The 20,318-nt window shown below is 39.2% G+C and overlaps 1 protein-coding gene across 1 annotated transcript in view; it reads right to left on the minus strand.

The window, feature by feature from the left end:
• Positions 1-20,318, minus strand: part of gfra4a (GDNF family receptor alpha 4a) — an 85,641-nt gene that overhangs the window by 39,510 nt on the left and 25,813 nt on the right. The gene's annotated exons all lie outside the window — the stretch shown is intronic.

Genomic DNA, 20,318 nt, shown 5'->3' on the forward strand with positions numbered 1-20,318 from the left:
CATTCTCTCATCCCTCACTCATGCAGAAACACACCTGGTTTGGTTCAAGGAGCAGATTCTGAATTTAAAGAAATATTTTCAAGGAAAAAAGGATTCTGACAACTTCATTCTCGTCACCAAAAAACCTAAAACAGCTAAGACAAATCTGCTCTGCTTTTTTACAGACTAAATATTGGACTATCCAAATTAGCATGAACTGAAAAATGATCTTGTTGAATGAAAGCTTAGTGGGAAATGAAGTGAAATCAACATGAACACTGAACTAATATAAACATGTATATGCAGCTGCGGCGGCTAGTCAGACATAACTGAAAGACACCCAACAATAGGAGGACAAGCAAAACCTCCTTCCTTCTTTCCTTCCTCCCTCCTTCCTCCGTCCTTCCTTCCTTCCTTTCTCCCTCCCTTCCTTCCTTCCTTCCTCCCTTCTTCTCTCTTTCTTTCCTCCCACCTACCTTCTTTCCTCCTTCGCTCCCTTCAACCTTCCTTCCTTATTTCCTCTGTCCTTCCTTCCCTCCCTCCAACCTTCCTTCCTTATTTCCTCCGTCCTTCCTTCCTTCCTTTCCTTCCTCCCTTCCTTCTTTCTTTCCTTCCTTTCTCCCTCCCTTCCTTTCCTTCCTCCCTTCCTTTCCTTCCTCCCTTCCTTCTTTCTTTCCTTCCTTTCTCCCTCCCTCCTTCCTTCCTTCTTTCCTCCTTCCCTCCCTCCTACCTTCCTTCCTTATTTCTTCCTTCCTTCCTTCCTTCCTTCCTTCCTCCCTCCCTTAACTCAAGGACAACAGGAGGGTTAAAAGGAAAAAAAAGTGTGGAGATGGTGACAGAATTTGAGCTTTCTCCTTCTCGCCGGGTGGCTCCTCTTTGCCTCCCACCTAAAGCTCCCGCTCCTCTAGAGCCACCGGCCATCAGTCACTGCCATCAGCCGCCAGCTTTCAGCCAACGAAGGAAAGCTTCTTTTAAAATCCATAAGAGCTTCTCTACTGGCTGCACCATTGCATCTGAAGATAGCTAAGAAAAAATTTAATTCAATCCTCAATAACGATATGATATCCATCACTATTAAGAGTTCATAAAATGAATGATGATGATAAAACTGTGAGGACAGCAGATGATATTGATGACAATAAAATGAATTATGAGTCCACACACAGTAAGCTTGACTCAGCTTTTTTTTTTATACATGAGTCAATATCCCAGAAAACTACACCATCAACTTCTCTTCTCCTTCATCTTTAAACCTACCCAAAGACAGAATCCAAGTATTGGGACTGATTATAATCCTGTTATTGGATTATAAAACTCTTTATTCATTTTTACATATTATTACAACTTTCTGTGTGTTTTCTGTCTCTTTCACACAGCTTCAACAGCACCACTGGTTGTCTGAGGAGGGTGGATCACTGTAGAATTGAATTCCTGTGTTTCTTCTTCTTTTTTATTTCCATTGTTCTTAGTGTTGACTTTTTTCCTTTCTTTGAAGGGAGATCTTTTTCTCTTAGGGAGCTTGAGCTGGGATACTGCAGCAGCGGATGGGGTTGAATTATTTGATTTATCGAGAGAAAGATGCCAAATATTTCATGGTTCTAGCTTCTACATTTGATGCTTCTTTTAGTTTTCTATCACTGAGTAAACTGAACATCTTTTTTAACTGTTGGTTGGACACAATAAAGACTTGACATCATCATCTTCACTATTTGTGTTGTATTTTCTGACATCTTAGGGTCTAAATGTAACAATGTCTCCTAGAAAATAGTGTTCATATGCTTTTAATTTTTTACAAATGTACTCTGCAGGGAAACATACTGTAATTGCTGCCTGGGATTTTTTTTCCCCTGACAACATTTGTTTCAGTGTAGGAAGAGCTGTATTTACTGTATGTACCGCTTGCAGGTTGTATAAAGGTGTTCGGGGTGAATGGTGGGCGTACAGAGCGCAGGACTCTAACACCACATACTGGCATTCACATCACATAGTCCTGGATGTGGTTTGGATAACAACAGCACTTTGGATAATCAGTGAAAGACTACAATCTGCCCATAAACGACTGCGGCTGGTGATTTTCTATATTTTTCTTACTGTCGACAAATCTCATGTGTAGAGCCAAGTATTGTGTGTGTTTCCAAAGTCTCCCTTGCTTGCTTGCTTCCTTCCTTCCTTCCTTTCTCCCTCCCTCCCTCCTTCTCTCTTTCTTTTCCTCCCCCCTACCTTCTTTCCTTCTTCCCTCCCCTTACCATCCTTCCTTATTTCCTCCGTCCCTCCCTCCTTCCTTCCTTTCCTTCCTCCCTCCTTCCTTTCCTTCCTTTCTCCCTCCCTCCTTCCTTCTTTCCTCCTTCCCTCCCTCCCTCCTACCTTCCAACCTTATTTCCTCTGCCCTTCCTTCCTTCCTTTCCTTCCTCTCTCCCTCCCTCCCTCCTTCCTTCCTTCCTCCTTCCTCTCCTTCCTTCCCCCTTCTTTCTTTCTTTCTTTCCTTCCTTTCTCCCTCCCTGCTTCCTTCTTTCCTACTTCCCTCCCTCCTACCTTCCTTCCTTATTTCCTCCGCCCTTCCTTCCTTCCTTTCCTTCCTCCCTCCTTCCTTCCTTCCTCCCTCCCACCTTCCTTCCTTCTCCCTCCCACCTTCCTTCCTTCTCCCTTCCTCCCTCCGTCCTTTCCTCCCTTCCTTCCTTCCCTCCTTCATTCCTTCCTTCCTCCCTCCCTTAGAGGAATGTCTATATCCTCTATACTACTGTATACCTCTGTTGTTGTCTAAAAACTAATAAAACATTTTTATTAAATGTTATTAAGAAAGAGCCCCATTGTTGCAGTGGTTGATGTGTTCCTTCACCCAGAAGATTAAAGTCATGGTAGTTTTTTTTCTTTTAGGTTTTTTTTTTTTTTTTTTTTTTTCAGATATGGCTCCAAAGACTAATAACAGTGATCATGTTTTCAATCCTTGGAGAGTAGTTCTGTGTAAAGGTGGATGCCTCTGAGATTGCGTTTTGGTTCACAAGGCTTCACTAGCTTGTTGTGCTACATATTACAACTGTGTGTACTACATTGTACATTTCTCAAATAACTCAAGTGTAAAGGATTTAATAGTTCTTGGACAACAAGGTTGATAGCACAAAGGGAATACGATACATCAGGCGTTTGGATACACATACTTGTAAGTAGATTTGATCATTGTTGGTTTGGCTCTGCAGATTGAGATTTGTTGACAATAAGGAGAATGTAAAAAAAAAAAAAAAAAAAAAGCCAGTCTTATCTATTAACCTCAAAGAGCTGCAAAAGCATCAATATAACTATAAAATGTCTTTTAATCATGCTGTGGATGTCACAACTTGATAATGTGAAAAAAAAGACATGGTAAATAAACTAATTAACAACATTTCCTTCTAGTGTTGATAAAAGCAGTAATCAAGCTGGCATTACATCATTATGTCTTTACAACATAATTGCTGGTGTAAGTTTGTTGCATATAAACATCATTTCTAAGAGACAGGGTTACTAAATAATGAATCAACCAAGTGATTACTGTACCTGCAGCCACACAATAGTTGAGACACTGATATTGAACTAAATAAATAAATGTGACTTGAATGGCTGTTTTCCTTGAAGGCCAATGACAAAGCATTATTCAATTAACAGTCAGTTAATTGAAGTTATTGAAGGCAGCAAGTCTTTAAGTCTCAGCTCCAAGCAGCAACTCGAAGTTCACAATATCGACTTAACTGACCAAAGATCTCAGCTCATAGGTGATAAATGAAGTTTGTTGTCTGGTATTGGAGCCGATGCATTGTTATGTTGTTGATTTCTTGACTGGGTCTCTCTCTCTCTCTCTCTCTCTCTCACACACACACACACACACACACACACACACACACACACACATTTTTCTCTTAGGCAGTTGTATGGCTGAGTGACTTGCTATAGACAGTATGATGAATCCTATTAGAGATAACGGGCTCTTGGATTGTCTGATAAATCTTTGACAGCACTACCAAGGGACTGTGCTTTTGTTACTGTATATTGTAGTTCCTTATTAGCTAACTGTGCCTCCCTGAACACTTTTTAACCAAGATGACTCAGAGGGTCTGCTGGGATTTCTGCTGTTCTGTTGTCTCTGTTTTCACAGCTGCTAATAATGCCCTCTCTTCTCCCCAGCTGTGATGCCTGAACAAAAAAAAAAGCAATACTCCTCTGATAAATGCACACACAGACAAACGTGTCAATGGGAAACGCACAAACATGCATGTAGACACAGTCATTTATTAGCGAACGCACACTGACACGCAATAGTGAAAGAAAAAAAACGTTGAAATGCTTTTACATAAATTTAATTTGCACAAAGACTCCTTTAGACAATAATTGGTCGTCCAAATACGCTGTGATTGGGTCTTTTTGGTCTGTATCATTGATTCAGCAAAACGTGATGAAATTTAGAGGAGAACCAAGGGAACACTTTGGTTGTGATGCAGAATACTAATTTCCTTCTCAGATTCCTCAGTGACTAATCCATCCCGTAGAAAGTCAATATCATTCTGCAGCTGTACCAGAATAACCACACAACTGCAGTTGGGGCATTTTTCTTTGTCTTCTTAGAATTGAAAGTGTGTGTGGTCATGTGTATCTTTGAGACCTGAATGCTACAATCTTCGAAAAGCCATTTTGCCACTGAAGAAAATGACCATACTGTTTTGACGAAGAATATATCTTTTTTGCAGACACATTTATGTTTTGCAATATAATAGTAAATTGATTTTAGAGTTTGGACTTGTGATGGAGGGGTGGAAGAAATGATTATTACCCTGAAATTAGATTACGGGATCAGTATTTGAAAAGAAATGAAAGACAAAGGCTCAAGACTTCAATCTGTAGCTTGAAAAAGTCTAAATTGGATGTTATGATAATGAGAATACTTGTAGAGATTTTTATGTGGCTATAAATTAGAGGTACTGCTTGGGAGTATGATGATATTCGACAGCAGCAGAGTAATATTTGCCTTTTTTTGGTAGATATACCATATTTTCTCACAGCATCATGATGTGACCAGAAATCAGATACATTTACATCAGCTCATGCACAACTTTGAGATACTTTTAGAGCATTTTCATTTTACGACTTTCTACTTTTCCTCAACTATTTTTCAGAGTGTACCTTTTACTCCTCCATACAGCATTTATCTCTTGGTTCTTATATGGAGATCAATAGGTAAATATGTTCAAAATATACATTGTCAGAGACCCAGATAAAACAGAAACAATCTAAAGAACAATTTTTTGATTCTCATGTTTCCTCTACTCTTTCCTCCTGTGTCTTATATTCCCTCTCTCATCAGTCTCTCTAAAGACATAAACATTCCCCAGAGTAAAAGCTTTGATTTAACAAAAACACACTGTTCCTTTTTTATACATTAGTATATCAACATTGTTACTGTCACAGAATCTGAATGCAGGCTTTTTGTTTAATACATTTACATTATTGCCACTTTTACATAAATAAATGTATATGAGCACTTCCTGTACTATTCCCTCTCCTCTTTATGAAAGTATCAAATACACTCATGCCTTAAAACAAAATTGCTATAAAATCTCTTCACCTCATCCATTTAAATTGAAGCATTCATCACAGACACTGTCACTGAGGTCTACCAAACACCTGGTGAAAAACAACAAGACTTTATAGAGTTCACAGCCATTATTAGCAGCTCTTTGTGATGCTGAAGTATAATGGCCATTTTCACCATCCTAGCATGTCTCATATTTACCAAAGTACAGCTGATGCCGATGGGATACTCAGTAGTTTTGCAGGTATTTGGTCATAAATCAGAGTATTGTACAAATTGCGAGTTTTGTGATCGTTGCTTGGAAGGGGAAGACGAAGGGTATTCGGTTAGTTGCAATCTGCACCCTCACAGTTAAATGCCAATAAATTATACACACTGCACCTTTAAGATGCCTGAATGTCCAATGAGGGTCTGTTCCTCTTGTTGAGCTGAAATAGCGATTCATCAGGCTACTGAAAGATTGCACCAAAGTAGCTGGTTAGTCACTGGAGAGGGCAGCAAATGAAGCCTTTTTCTGAGGACTTCTGAGACTGGTGACTAACCCCCCCTCCCATGTCTGCCACAATGAACGCCAGCTCTTAACATCAGGGAGGCAATTTAGACTGTTTCACTGCAAAAAAGCATAAATTTAAGAAGTCTTTTGTTCTGATTTCCTTCAGGATCTTAAATGAGCATCGGGCGTCTTGTTACAGTAAAAAAACACGAATGCACATGTAAACAACTGCCTACAAACACACAGAGAGGATGAAAAGGTTGCAGTAGCTGCAGTTTTAGTTCAAAGATGAAACAGTATGTGAGCCTTGAAGAACATAACACTTGTTTTTTTTAAGGATGGAGGCTACATTTATGTGTTTCTGTTTGATTTATGTTGTTTGTCATTTGACATAAAATGAATTGGAAAAAAGAAAAATGGACAAAATAATGTACTATATAATGTACAGTACACTTTCAGTTTTCATTTAGACCATTTTGAGAAACCACAAACCTCTCTACTGAAACCCCCAAACTAAGATGGAGTGACATAAGGCCTAATACATTAAACCTTTACAATTCACTTATACAATAAATACAATTGAGAGACTGAAAAAATGAAATGTGCAAAGAAAATGACATCTATTTGCAGCTATATATATACACATTTCCCCATAGAAATTAACAAGCTGTACATTCAACTTTATAGTACTATGTTCACTGAGAGTTAATATAAGATCATTTACATAAGTGAGATCCAACTGGCCTTGAACAAGTCATCTGTCCTAAAGCATGGTCACAGAGCCCATTAGAGGGCATAGCTGACAGCATACTGAACCACTTCCACCCTGCCAGCTGCACCCTGCTGTACGATGCCAAGAGGCAAGAGGAGGGTGTCGTACAAGATGACAATGATCCTGACCACAGAACAACTGGTTGTCAGCAAGACATCCTATTATCCCGTGCTCTCATTATGTTATCTTTGTCTTTGGTTGTATAAATGCAATGCTCAGCACAAAGCAGAACAGGTGTTTACATCTCTTATATGTCAATGTTGAGATGGTCTGGGACAAAACTGGGCGTAATAACCGTTGTAGACGACAATGTTGATAAAGAATACACTTTAAATGTCCTGGGCTTGAGAGCCAAATGCTCTATTTGGAGGAGAGAAGACTGGGGAGTGGATGTTTACTTGAATTGGATATTTTTGTCAGTAAATCCTGGGACTTGATAAAAGAGCAGCAATGTCAGTCCAGATGTAATTGTTGTCAATTTTCTCAGTTAGAGAACAATCTGGGGAAGCAAGGCCATGTGTTTCATCTATTGTCTGGGTGCTGTCATTCTGACCTTTAAAATCCTTACTCTAGTTTGAGCACAGGAGCTTTGACACTTGCAGTCTTTATTGTTGATTGCTTGTAATGTCTGGGATGTTGGAGCTATTCTCTCTGCAAGCCTTTGGTTAAACATGCCATCTAAAATGTACCACAAGGGACTGAAATAAATATTGAGCTGACATTTAACTTTCACTTGTTACAGTGGATACTGTTTAATAATTATTATCACTTTGAACATTATGATTTAAACAATATAAAAAAAGAGTTACAAGAGTTGTGAGCAGTCCTCTTATGCATATGTCATCCATCAGTCTTGTTCAGGGATGTGATGGCAGCACGTCAAACTGAGCAGTCCAGGGATCCTTTTCACAAAACTGACTAGCTTTCAGATTGTGAATAGTAGCAGCTTCATGTTGTAAGTTTGGTCAAACAGCCCCTAGACATCCCTTTTTTTTCTAGAAACATCCTCCAGCTCTCCTTGTGTCATACCAAAGCACTCTTGGGTCTATTGGGAGATGTAAAGTAATCACCCCAGCGGGTCCTGGGTCTGCACAGTGGTCTCCTCCCAGTAGGTCATGTCTGGAACAGTGTGATAGGGAGCTAGCCCAGGGGACTTCCTTTACAAGTACCCTGATCACCTCGACTAACTCCTCACAATGTGGTGGAGCAGCAGGTCAAATTTGTGCTCCTCCTGATTTCATTCAACTCCTCACAGAGTCACATAAAGTAAAGCCAGCTATACAGCAGAGTAATCCTATCTTGAAATTGTGTAGCCGTGATCTCATTCTTTTGGCTTTGATGACAAATCTTGTAACAATGGTGAGTATTGAAACTAAAAAAACAAAACAAAAAAACCCCTAAAACTTTTAACTCTGAGTTCTCAAACACTGCATCCTGATGCAACATCAGTGCAATCAGTATTGGCAACCAGTACTCTGCCAGTCTTGGCTAAACACCTCTCCAGTACACATTCAACATCATAGCAGGATAAGGCTGAAAGACATAATCAGTAAATAGGAAAGATGCCACCTGTGACGCCTTTTGGACAGACTCCTTGTCCCCCTCCCTGCAGGACCTGAACCACCAGTCATTGTCAAAACACACCATCATATATCAAAAAGAGGAGGTGGTGAAAGTGTTTGGTGTAGTGTCAAGAATATAGTTACAGATATAAGCTTTAATGTCTGGAATAGGCTTCTTTTTTTTCTCTTTTGTACGTGATCAGATTTTTTTTTTTTTAAGTATATTTTTGGGGCTTTTTACCTTTATGGTACAGGTTAGTAGAGAGAGAGACAAGAAATGGGAGGCAATAACACGCAGGATAGGACCGCTCGGTGCGGGATTCGAAACAGGGTTACCTGCAGTGAGGACTGTAGCTCAACACATGGAGCTAAACACCGCCACTACGTGATCAGATTTTGAATAGTTTGTTTTTTAAGATTATTTTCTTGCCTTTATTTGACAGTTGTAGTTTAGAGGCAGGAAACATGGGTAGATAGAGGTATGACATGCAACAAATGGTCCCGGCCAGAAATGGGGCCATAGATGTTCTAGTTATGTAGCGTGCACCTGCACCTTAACCATCAAGGCTACCAGGGCAACCAATTTTGAGTAAAATTGTTACGATGCTGTTTGTTTGACACTCAGTCTGTATGATGTATTGTTATGATTGAGACATTTAAAGTTAGGTGTCTGCCTCTTCTATTTAGGAGCCTCTGTTACCTATGATTGCCAATAAAACCTTTTTCTAAGTAGATCAGTCAAGCGTTTACTAGACAATAACACTGCACAAGCTAATTCTGATCAAAGCTACTCTAACTTTTCCTATAAGAACAAAATTCCTACTGAATCTGTGGTTTGATATTCATCTAGTATGTCATTTCCAGGACCTTCAACTTCCAGTCCTCCTTTCGCACCTTCAACAGGCATTGTTCCCAAATCCATCTGACAATTGGGGAATCTCTTGACACTGAGAGCTCAAAAATATCCAAGATTTTGTCCACTTAACCCTCCTGTTGTCCTCGGGTCAATGAAGGAGGGAGGGAGGAAAGGAGGAAGGAAGGAAGGAAAGAAGGATGGAAGGATGGAAGGATGTAAGGAAGGAAGGAAGGAAGGAAGGAAGGGAAGAAAGGAGTAAGGAGGGAGGGAGGAAAAACGGAAGGAAGGAAGGAAAGGAGTAAGGAGGGAGGAAGGAAAGGAGGAAGGAAGGAAGCAAGGAAGGAGGAGGGAGCAAAGAAAGAGGGGAGGAAGGAAGCAAGGAAGGGCGGAGGAAAGGAGTAAGGAGGGAGGGAGGAAGGAAGGAAGGAAGCAAGGAAGGATGGAAGGAGGAGGGAGCAAAGAAAGAGGGGAGGAGGGGAAGAAGGAAGGAAAAATTAAAGATAGAGGGAAGAAGGAAGGAAAGAAGGAACAGTCAAAAGAGATGGGGTCAATTTATCCAAGACTTTGTCCACTTAACTTTCCACTGAAGAGCTTAGTGACTATAAAGAGATGATCTTTAACCCTCCAACTCCTCCAGTTCTGACCTCTTATCACAGCTTGTGTCTAATGGGTTCAGGTATTTTTCAAAAAGGTCCTTCCAACTTTCATTATGTATTGTCTCCTTTTGAATTGACAAATAGCTTTCAAGAAAATCTCACCTAAAAGTCAACCTCAATAGCCTCTTAGAACCCATGCCAAGGTATTTAACTCCCCAACTCCTAAAGACATAGATTTCCTGTTGTGAGTGTAGACTCGCTTGTGCAAACCAGGGCTTGGAAATCATTGTTCTGCAGCTTCAAAGCCTCTTTAAAACTGCTGTCCATTCTTGAGTTTTTCTGACCTGAACTGCATTGCTTGCCGTGGTTTGAAAGAAGATTAATCGTGGCACTGTCTACCCAACTTCTGTCAGGACAAACACAAAATAGCCGCTTTGTACATTAGATTTGGTTCACCAGCAGGCCAACAAAATCTGGAAAGTAATCCGTAAACAGAGGTTTGAGTGTACACCCTTCTGGAGTCTTTTTCTTCCATGCCTCCATTTCTCTGAGTTTCCTCCATTGTCCCTAATGGCATTTGGCTCATTTTACTGTGGTATAATATATTTTGGCAAAGTGTTTTGGCATATTACTCTAATGATATTTTCATTCTGTTTTTTTCCTCACTGTTCACTAGAGACATTTTCTGAACACAGAAATTCTATCAAAAGTTTGAGGATTTGATCGCCCTTTGTTTTCTCTCTCTCTCTCTGAATACACAAATCAAAGTAGTGACAATCTACTGCTCTCGTCTGCACCGTCTCCCATCTCACCTAGTCTCTCTTATAGAAAAAATGCAAGTATGAATACAAAGAGACGCAAATGAACAGAGTAATAGATCTTTTACTTGCAATACACAATATAGTGTGTCAATCTGTATGTCTGTATACTATATCAAACACAGCACACACATGTATAGTCTCTCAATTCTATCTCCTGAACACATATAGCTTGTCCTTGTTTTGATTATTCTCTCTGCTGTCGAACAAACAGTGTGAATATCAGCACTAAGACACTCAAACACACATACCACTTTCCCTTTTTCTCACATATGCCCCAAACATTGTTCTTTGGTGATGCCTCACCTTTTCACTTCACCTCCCCAGGGTACCCTTTCATGCTCGATGCATGTTTGTGTGTGTTGGGCTGAAAGAGAAAGAGCTGTGTGTGTGTGTGTGTGTGTGTGTGTGTGTGTGTGTACATTATGCGATGATGAGTTTCTAGCTGCCTGTGTTTACTATAGTTGTCTGAGAATTTAATTTTTGTAAATATGTGTGTCTTCCTGTCAGCAACCTGGTGTTTGTCTATTTACTGCACTTGTGTGTGAGCACACCCTTACACAAACATTTCTGTACAAACATTTTTTTTCTGAAGGCAGAAATACATTTATTGTTTGAGTTAATCCCAAGTGGGCAGAGCTACAGGAACAAAGCTTTTCTGAACACTCGAAAAATGGAAAACTTGACTGACAAAGAAGGAACTTTGGATTTGAAACTATTTTTTCCCTTCATAGTAGTGTTGTCATTTATTTTCTGGTAAGGTCACGAGGTTAGCTGACAGGCTTACCTAGACTCCATTTGTTGCTATGAGGAGCTTCTTTCTGTATTATCTGTCAGTTCTTTCAGCATGTTTTAGTTTAATGTGGCTTAGACAGAAAACTACACAACACTTCTAAAATACAGACAACTAAAATGAAAAAACTGAGCAAAAAGTGGTATGCTGTGATAGAGGGAATGAAGGGTGACTGAATGATGTGATGAATATCCAAATTATGTGCCAAATCTCAACCCACTTGAATACCTAGGGGAAAATTTGTACTTAATGGCTAGATTAACAAATGTTCAAATCTGTCTTTAAACAAAAGTCAGTTGCCCAAATTAACATTGAGAGATGTTTTGCTCACTGTAATCATTCCTCTTGATCAAAGTGGACATTAAGAGATCCTTTCCTAATGCACTTTCAATGTAAGTGACAGAGGACAAAATCCACAGTTCTCCTTCAGTGGAAAAGTGTATTTAAACGTTTATCTGACGCTAATAGGAAACCTCAGCTGTCTGGATAAGTCAGATCAAGTGGATATCTTCCAAAGTTATAGTCTTTTCAGTACCCAAATCCCTTTTTTTGCTGCTTTCTTTCACAAAGAGAAACACAAAGAGGATTTTTTTTTTATATTTAAAAGTCTGTAACTGGATAATCTATGCTATATTTGAAAAGCTTGACTAAACACCTTTATGTGGGTTTTTCCTGTAAATTGTAAACCCTAACCCATACATGTTAGGTATATGGTTAGTTTTTCTAACCTTTCCAACAAATTGTTTCACACCAGTGTAAAATATACCACCAATATTTTACCAGTATTGTATTCTATTGGACAGTGAAGAAAGGCGCCTTTGATGAAAATGGGTGTATACTGTAGGTAAGTTGCAGTAATGTGAGAATGTCCTTTTGCTTTGAGGTGAAATTGTATCATGACAATATTTCAGGCAGTATTTTCAAATGTCAGAGACACAGCTTGAGGCCCTACTGGCAATGCTCCCACACCTCAGGAGGCAGCGTAGTAAAAAATCATGACCCAATATACCTTCAGAAACACTTACCATTGTGCTTAAGGCGGGTATTTTCATCTAATATGTTACCCATCAGTACACTATAACACCCATAAAGTGGCTAAGTACTCTAGGCTTAAGTCTGTACAGTATATGTCTGCAAAGGTCTACAGTCTATCAAGTGCTTTGCTGTACAAACAAAAAATAAAAACACGGATTCTACTTATATGGGCATGAGGCGGGGCCATGGGCGGAGCAGGGAGGTTGCTATGGTTGCGAGGGCTGGATCTCGAGGACATTGGGCAATTAACCTATCAATCACGACGTAGCCACGCCCTAATGCATACCCTGCTTTATTGTCAAATATAAAATCAGGGAGGCCGAAATGTCACAAATGAACATCATACTGCATTGAAGAAGGCTTTAAGCTAGCGATTGAGACCATAAACACATTTTGAAAACGTTTACTGAGGTTAGAAATCGAGCGAGAAGTTGGTGAATTCTCCATTGACTTGTATGGAGACAAAACGGTCGCCCCCTAGTGGCCTTTTGATAGAATGCAGTTCTAAGTTACTTCCGCGTTGGCTTCATTTCAGAGGACCGGAACTCCCCGCCTGGTATTGATACGTTTTTACAAAGCCATGGTGCTGTCCTTGGTTCCAAATCTGAAGCTGACTGGAAAATACCTAGAAACTGTTGGATATACAAACTGAGTTGGAAAAGTTACTGGAAAGAAATTATAAAGCACTCATTGAAAAAGCATTTATAGTACATTACTCTATGTTGCAAGAATGCCATTACAAAGTAAGTAATTGCAATCAAAAGTGCCTTCAAGCAACTCCACAGTTGACACACCCACTTCACTTCCTCTGTGTTTTTCACATGTAGAGACATACAACAAGATATTGTGTAGACTACAGTTTGAAGGTAGTAATTCACCACCAACAGCTTATTTAGCCCCTGTGGCTGCAACAAGGTTCACACACTGTCCGACTCTGAACAAAAACAAGCTGTTTCGCAAAGGCAGGCCTAAAAGTAGCTATTGTTAGATAGCCAGCTTTTGTTTTCACGTTTCATGTTTTCACCTCCCTGCCTGCAGCTTCTGTGCCAAAGTAACAAGCACCAGACTGATCTGTCTCCAAACAAATGATGCTGATATCAACCCTCCCATCAAACTCTGAGTGAGACAGCAAACAAGCCAACAAGCCCTCAAAATTTTGATATGCTGGAAACACTCCTCATGACTGCAATGCAATTACCGAATTTCAAATTGTAATTCCTGTGATTAAACGGTAATTAAACAGATTAAAGAGTAATCAAATCAACTCTGCATATACACTGCGATGCTTTATACATGCTAAATTTCCTTTTTGTTTGCCTCAACGAACTTCTATATTAGTGTGCAATTTTCCATTACAGAGCAGGAAATAAACCTCTCCCAAAAAAAAATCCCCACAGACATTCTTCTCTGTTGTAAAAAGGCTTTAATACTCCAATCTGCCAAATGCATAAATATATAGATGTATTAGGGCCATGTCTCGCTCTCTGACTTAATGTACAGATAATTGTGATTGCTTGTGTATGTGAAAGTGTGTCCATGTAACAGCTTGTGTTTAGCTTTCTGTCTGTTTGGTAAGAATGTGTCTGACTCTGCTCATACATGTGCCCAGGTCAGATAAGGTGACGGGACGAGAACACGATGATTGCGAGCGTGGGCTGTAAATGCATCACCAACCCCCAATTATAACTTTTACAAAGAGCTCTCCAAATGTATGTTTTAACCTGGAGGGCACAGGTCAGCAGACAATTAGAATGGAGGGGGGGAGGGGAGGGGGGGCAAAAACTTTTAAATGAGAGTGCAAAACTAACCTTGAAAATGGCAAATGGAACTCTTTGTTCACAGAGATAGTTTCGAGCCTTCATGACGGAGGCATCATTACTGAGTTATATTATCGTTTTTTGTTCTCTGCTGTAGATGCCCTCACTGGCCAAGAATCTACTCTGCATTAATTACTGATTGTGGATGCATGCTAATTAACGGCATCGTTCCAAAAGATAAAAATAGACAGGGCTTTGATGTGAGTGCTTGACGAAGCTCTGTGGTCACATACTCCTTGGGAGATGACCCGTGATGAGCAAGGAGGTGAGTTGATGTTTTATTATGTAAGGCAGCAGATTAGAAGACGCACCAATGGTTTTTGGCGTCCCCTTATCTAAGTTAGGTGAGCGTTATGCTCCATATGAGATCAGGATGAAATGATAATGTGTATTGACAGTTACGCTCCTGCCTCTTTCCATCTCTCTGTCTAGCTAACTTATGGTCTGTTACACTTTCACAGCAGTATCATTCTGCATGAGCACATTATCGTTTTGAATCTCTTGGTGACATCCAATGGAATAAGTTTGTGCTTTGGCTGGGTTTGATGTCGCTGTGCAACAGTGACTTTGAAATTGAATTTTGCCAATTTTCGACTCTATTCTTCTGCCACTGCTGGTGCTGTTTATGTCAGTATTCTCCTGCTAATATGGCCTAGTGAGGCGAGGGCATCACAGCACTAATGTGGCCCTTGTCACTTCAAGGAGAGCTTTCTCGGTTTAGCTGTCTGGTCATGAGTTTGAAGCCAGAGGCATCTTTTTAATGAGCAAGAGGGACACTGTGACAGGGGCGAGCTGACCTGATACAAGCCAACAAAACGTTTGTTGCCAAGGTGGTAAAGTCCTTGAAAGGGCATTTAGACCACTCCACACGGAAAAAAAACACAGCACTCATAAAATTTTGTAAACGGCATTAAAAGTATATGACACTACATCCCTGAAATGTGCTTCCTTTAGTAAAAAGTGCTGTTTTATTACTTTAGTGATCCCCGTGGAGAAATGTTTCCCATCTCTTGCCTTGTCACCAGCTAACAAAGAAAGATTATTCAATTAAATACTTTAATTCTTAATTGGGCTCAAGGAGATTCTGATCAATATTTTTCATCATACTGTGACAATTTACAGACAACAATTATTAAAAACAATAATAGGTAGGCAATAACTACCTGAATACTTCATGTCACTTTATACTATTGTCTCTATATATATATATTCCATTTAATTTAAAAGGGAAATATTGTGCTTTTTATTCCATTACATGTACAGGACAGCAGTATTTACATCACAGTTTCAGATTTTACATATAGAATATCCTATTGATTATTGATAGCAATAATCATTACACCCAATATTGCATTAGCATATTTGAAATGATGCTAAGACATTCTTACTTACATTCATTTGTATTTTTGCTTTTTTATGAAGTGAATTATGCTAATAGGAGAGTAGTTATATTCTTTTTCAATGCAGGACTTACTTGTAGGTCATGTTGCTTTCACTTAAATAAAAGTTTTGTATGATACTTTCACCACAGTCAGGAACAAATGATATGATAATAATCACAATTACAGAGATGTACTCTAAAAGTAATAGGGAAAGTACTTTTTAGCCTCATTTTTATAGTCAGATCCTGGAGATGTGTAACTGATGTAATGTTTGTCATTAAATATGTGATGCAGTGTCTTTTCACAGTCAGGTATTACTGTTTATCTAATTGTCTAGCTTGTTAGTGGCACACAAGCTGTCAGGGTTGAGAAAAAAACCCAAATTCAGAAAATGATCCCAAAAAGCAAGGTTTAATGAGCAGCAGATATTGTAACTAATCAAAAACAGACACCACTTTTATTTTCTTAGCTGGAGTGATAAATCACAACAAAGAGTGCAGACAAGTTGATCATAGTTATCTCAATTTACAGTACAGGGAGTGAAATCCGATTTGTTCTTAAACCTTTGCTGCCAAAAAAATAAAACCAACTGGGATGGCAGTTTACGAGCAACCTGCCTTGTCCTATTACCAAGATAATTGTCACTTTGTGTGATTTTTAGAGGAGTTAACTTTTCCATCATGGCTTCGAGAAGTGTAGTCTGAAGGAAATCAGATTACAAGTGTGATGGCACTTTAAAACTCGCTGCCATAACAAACCAAATTCCCTAAAGCGTCAGTGAAACTACATGACAGTGAGACTCTCGACTGAAAGCAGTGCTAACGATATTCACTGAAGCAGCATTTTGCCGTAGCTGTTGTGGCAAAAAACTCTCTTATGGATTCAATAATGATGAAACTCTGTCAGGCGAGGTGACAGCTCTACTGGACTGAGTGGCGTACTCTAACTGTTCACTAACATTAGGAAAACCAGTCCACACTCATTCGACACACAGCACAGGAGAGGAATTGGAAGACAGTACTTTCTTGGCGTGGATGTGAGCGTGTAGGCGGTGCAGAGCTGCCGCTGCTGCTGCAGCTGAAGCCAGGCAGGGCAGAGCACACCGTGCCACCATACTGCTGCTGTTACTGAGTGTGTATGACGAGCCTTATTTGAAAATCAAATGTGTACTCTTATAAACACTAAAAGTTATGCTGAAGTACTTTTAATTAGCTGCACTTTATATGAAAGCTGACTGTTTTAACTTGGTATAGAAACTTGGAATAGAACCTCAGGTATATATATTTCCTGTAGTGTTTAATCAAATTCAGAAGGAAGAAATTTGACTTTACTCCAGCATTGACAATAGCATTTCAGTAAAGTTTGATGAATATTTGATAAAATGTTCACCATGATATTCTTGGTTGCAGTAGTTGCACCATATATACATGATACCAGCATATCTTAGTACAAGTAGAGTATACCACCAGATAATCAAGTGTTCTGTCAACAGGGTTGCAAAAAACACGCGAAGAAGAAATAATGCGGATTAACTGCAAAAGTTATCCTCCAAAGCCATCATATTCTACAACTGCAAACTACATGGAGTGTCCAGAAGTACAGGGTATCAAGTGCTCAGAGATATGGCTGAGGAAAAAAGGCTGAAACCGACCAATGCTGAATAAGATTCAAAAGTTAGAGCATCAAGATTGAACCAAGAAATACTTGAAGACAGAAATGAAAGTGACTCCACTTCAAGGAAAGCAGGAGAAAGGTGGAGTAGGTGTGCTGGTATGGGCTGCTATCATTACGGATGAGCTAGTTGGATCTTTTTCAGGTTGAAGATGGACTGAAAATCAACTCACAAACCCACTGCCTGTTTCTGGTGTACAAGTAGAGTATAAATGGTGAAAGCTGGATTATAGAAATACCATTGAAGTGCAAACTGTTTACATGTGTTTTCCTTTTTTAAATCAATTTCAGGTAACCCAGCATGAAATGAACAGTTTATCTCTTTCTTTTCTATCCATTAACATATTTTTCTAAATGGTGCTCACCACAAGAGTACCTCATGAACAGAATCAATTAGGTGTATGGTGCTCTCTTCAAATAAGTAAAAGTTCAGTGAAATTGGTACTTTGTTCTCATTTGTTTCAGTGACGTTGGCCTGAAACACTCCAGACAGAGTGGTCTGGAGAAAGAATAAAGGCGGCAGCTGTGCATTAATAGGTTTCATTGTAACTGACACATCCAAACTCCTTTGGTCGAAGTTTGGTGTTTGTCACGATCTGGTTGAGTCATTAATCCACTTGATGCAAAGTGTTGTTTCGTTCACCTAAGAAGCACTTTTAATCAACCAATTACCACCTAGCTGTTGATTGAACATTACATAGTCTTTATGCTTTAATTTAAAGGCCATGGGAAGCCACTCAGGTGTTTTTTAGGTTCTGGCTGATTAAGTGTCTGCTCTGGTTTGAAGTTAGTCATTCAGGGAGTTATCAGAGGTCACCAAACTTCATGGACTCAGAGTGGCTGTGTTGATTATGTACGCTGGAACGCTCAGGGTTGACTTAGGTAGCAAAACTTCAGTTGGCAATAGACGACATGCTCTTCAACAATCAGAGATAAACAGAAATAGATTATGTAGTTATCTATTATGCAGCTGAAGAACCAATTTGATTGGGCATATAGCGAATACTAGTCTTGCCTATAAGATTCATGTCAAATTCACACCCTGAACTTGTGCTTCAAGTCCTTATTAAGTCATTATGCATCCTAACTAACTAAAATTAGTGCCATTTTTAACTTTTAGACATAGTAAATAATGCTTCTTCCTTCCACACCTTTCTAAACTTTGTAAATGTACAATGAAAGGTTTTTGGTATTTGGTATTTCATTCTCATAAGAAAGTTACAATCATTTGCAATCTTTGATCTGAATGACCAGCTGACCAATGCACAGTCTTTACATCTGAATGTGATATTCCAAGGTTACATCTTTTGTCTTTAGCCATCGACTTTTGTTTGAGCTCTGCACACTATCGTTAACGGATACAGTATTAATTATCTTCGGACGTGAGGAGGATATCAAGCCGTTCAAAGTTAAAAGGCTAAAGCTCCACTGAAGTCACGAGTCAATGGTGTCAAGTCAAAGTGAAGTTGTAAGTCTTTTTTGATTTCCTCTTCAGAGTGAAGTCATCAGATTCCTCAATTCCACACCTCTGATGAACGTTAATTACCACTTGCTCCTTCGCTTTAATTGGTGCAGCCTGTTTTCATTGAGTACTGACCACACAAAGCTAGATGAGGTTTGGCATACCTCCAGTGTAATTCACAACAGACCTAATGATACAGATAAAGGTTGTTTGCTCTCACAGATGCAACAGAGTTTAAAATGTGTATCAAATGTTCTCATTTCCTGACATGGATTAGGAAATCAAGTCAAGATCTAAGAATCTGAATTTGATACCAAGTGTAACTTTTGCAATATGTGATTGGAAACATTTTGGTTGGCACATAAAATAGTGGTGTTCCATACCCTGCCTTAGTGTCTACACTGGAGCTGAAATGGAGATGATAAGAATGCTTTCACCAAAAAAACATTCCCTCCATGCAGCACAGATGGGAAGCAATTGGACAAACGGTAAAAGAGAAAACACCTGCTATTTGTTGGCTGAGTGTTGGCTGAAAAAGGCTGTAATGAAACAACCAGTTTGGGTTAGATTTACACAGGAACACAAGGTCTGATTTGAGCTCTTTGTGATTCACATCCGATCCTCACCTTTATCTAGGGCTGCATATAACAATTATTTTCATTATCAGACCAATCTACTGATTATGTTCTCGATTCAGGAAGTAGTGAAAAATGCCCAATAAAATTTGTTTGATCAATGGTCCAAAATCCAAAGATATTCAATTCATAATAATGTTTAACTAAGATAGAATTAAGTCATCATATTATATAAGCTGAAAACAGTAAATGACTATTCAGTTATCAAAGTAGTTGCCAGTTTTCTCTGTAGATCGACTAACCAATTAATTGACTAATTGTTGCAGCTCTAAATAAGATAACCTCCTAGGTGTCACAAAGAGATTAAAGTATATTTTATCTTTTCTGTAGTGCAGCTTTACACTTTGCGGGCAATTATTGGCAAGTAGTATTCTGACCTAATCATTATTTCTATGCACATTTTCCAACATCAAACTATACAAACGTTAATGCTTCTTGGATTTCATCATTTAATTAAAGTGATTATCACCTCAGGCAAAATGGGCCAAAGAGATTTATCTAACAGTGAAAACTAAAAATTTGTAAAAATGCCTTTCAGACTGTTGCAACAGTCTAGAAATAGTTGGCCTGACCACCAGATAAGCATGTGTTTTATTGTGGGAAGTCAACAGGGATGCAAAAAACACACAAAGAACAACTGCAAACTACATGGAGGGTCCAGAAGTACAAGGTATCAAGTGCTCAGAGATATGGCTGAGGAAAAAAGGCTGAAACCGACCAACGCTGAATAAGAGTTAGAGCATCAAGAAATACTTGAAGACAGAAATGAAAGTGACTCCACTTCGAGTAAAGCAGGAGAAAGGTGGAGTAGGTGTGCTGGTATGGGCTGCTATCATTACGGATGAGCTAGTTGGATCTTTTTCAGGTTGAAGATGGACTGAAAATCAACT

This window comes from Scomber japonicus, chromosome 16 (genome assembly GCF_027409825.1).
Source record: "Scomber japonicus isolate fScoJap1 chromosome 16, fScoJap1.pri, whole genome shotgun sequence".
NCBI classification, from domain to species: domain Eukaryota; kingdom Metazoa; phylum Chordata; class Actinopteri; order Scombriformes; family Scombridae; genus Scomber; species Scomber japonicus.